A 2,531-nucleotide genomic window follows, 5' to 3' on the forward strand; every position below is an offset into this window, starting at 1 on the left:
GGTTGTAATCACATACTGTCACTGTGTGTTATTCAATGATTTTTGATTGATGATCCCTGCAGTGAAGATATTCAGAAAGATCATCAAATCAACAAACAGAATCAATGTCAATGTCATCAACTCGTGTGCAAATAAAATTCTACAATTTAAAGAAATATCTTATCAGTGGGAAATGGACCTTTGGTTCTGCATGGGCCCATTTTGAGGATATATCTCTTGATATTGGCGTCCGCAATGTTTTCAGAATAATTTGCCCGATCAGTTGGAAAACGCTCCAGAGGAGGGTTTTCATCATCCGTGGAGTTTCACCAGTAGCGTCAGGAGGAATGGGAGACCTATTGATGCCTTCATTTCTAGTGTCCGATACTTCACCTTGCGGCGCAGCAGGTAAGGAGGAGGGCGGCTGGTCAAGCATCAGGCATGGCTCTCCTCTGGAGCAGCTAGCAGCTGCTGAGTCCCTATTATCATCGCTACAGCCGAGAGACAGAGAAGGAAATAAGCTAGGTAGCCGGGCTACTATATCAACAATTTACCACAAACTCACATTTTCTTGCTGACAGTGTGTGTCTCTGATTGTTAGAACTGTAAACCTGCTCCCTGACCATGATGCAGCTTTTGGCAGCCCCGGCCCGGGGATGAATCGCTGCTAACAACGTCAGGTTCATCTCCCACAGGAGGAGGATTAGGGCCAACAAAATATGCGTCTAGCTTGGGGAATTGGGCTTTTTCTTGCTACTTTTTTTTCCTTTTCTTTGCGTTTTATCGCTCCACTTTTGTGTTTATAACTCCCGCTCATGTTTAGGCTGTAGGACTGTGCTCTGTTGAAGTGATCCATGATGACGTATGACGTTGATAGATGGCTGTTGATGACGAACGATTTTACCCAAAATACATTTGGAGATTCACTTGCAATATTTGTTTTAATGTTAACTGTGAGTGTGAAAATCTCAGCACAACATGTTATACAATGTTTTATACCTAATATGAACCAAGTGCTGCCTCAGGGGCAGGCCCCATTGGGCCCCGGGCCGGGGAAGTACCCGCCCCTGGCGCCACACAAGAACCTTTGTCTGGAAAAATTGCACACCCAACAACCAGGTGGCGGTAATGCACGATTTTTGCTTTTCGCAAATGGCCATTAGCATAAAATGAGACTGAGAAGAAGAAACACGTAAACACTTGATACTACTTGCCTTCTTTTTTGAAACTTTGGTTTTAGCGATTGATATTAACAGAATCCCCACGCCCATCCATCGTTTTTCCATGTACTTTAACTGTATCAAATGTACTCCTAGCAAAATGTATCTTGTCTAAATGCTTAAATGATTTGTGGTCACATGATTTTATGTTCACGTGAGAGTGCTGAACGTAATTTAATAATCCCAATGGACAGAGACCCCCTGCCAGGAGGTTCTTGGTGGCACACCTGAGTACCTCCCAGAGCATGAATCTTTCTCTTCCTCCTCTCTGCAAATGCAGACGCTTTTCTTCTCCCGCTCCCTCCCCATCTGCCCTGCTGCTGCACTCTGTCTTGTCAATCTATCTGGAACCTATCTTTGCATATCCTCTGAAAATTTTAAAATCATGTAATTGGTTAGCTGTTCTCTAAATGCAATTCACCACATTTTCTCGAAGACCCGGCAGAGGGGAGCCCTCTTACCCCCCAGGGACGTTTTGCGGCTGGATACATGATGGAATCCCTGGCAGAAATGGAGTATTGTGTGTCTGTCCATACTGTCGTCTAGGATGTTGAAGATGTCTACATAATTGGATTTCTGATAACAGGATTTTTTAGCTTTTTGGAGAAATTTGGAAAACGTAGGCAGCTATTTCTGGCGAAGAGAATCACAGGCTAGCTGCAGTATTCAAACTAATTGGCGGGATTAAAAAGACCTTGGAGAAGTTGAAGCTCGGCTGGCGCAAACTGACCACAAATTCTGTGCTGTTTGGAGTCGCCATGTTGTACCAGAGACTTTAAGGCAGACGGAAAAATACTGGAGTCAGCCTGACCCAAAACAACTTGTTATTGTTATGTAAATTGGGTTCCTGGCTGCCAGCCTGGCTTATCTCAAATCTCCCCTGGATGTTATGCTAACAAGATGCTCTGCCCCTGCTACCCCCCGCCCCCTGTCACCATGGCACCTGTGGAACTTAACCAGAACTTATACCGAGGCCGGCTGATAACATTCCATCGCTATCAAGGATTATGGCTGAAATAAACTGGAACAGGAGTTCACAGACTTACTACTCACACAAACACACACACGTGCACAAAACTATAAACACACCTCCTGCTACTCAATACCTTTGCTGCCCCCGAGAATATTGTTGTCTGGGTATGTTGCTCTTTGTGCTGAGGTGGGTTTTGCACCCTGTTCCTACAGGACACAGGGTGTGAGCCCCCCCCCCCCCCTCCTCTTTCCCAGTGTCATCCTTTTTCTGATCTAATGAAAGGACAGCACTGACCCAAGCCTGCAATTCCTCAGGCTGTCTGTCCTAAATGTCTTTTGTTCTCTGGGATATGCTGTACT

The sequence above is a fragment of the Cololabis saira genome, chromosome 24 (genome assembly GCF_033807715.1).
Source record: "Cololabis saira isolate AMF1-May2022 chromosome 24, fColSai1.1, whole genome shotgun sequence".
Classification (NCBI taxonomy): Eukaryota; Metazoa; Chordata; class Actinopteri; order Beloniformes; family Belonidae; genus Cololabis; species Cololabis saira.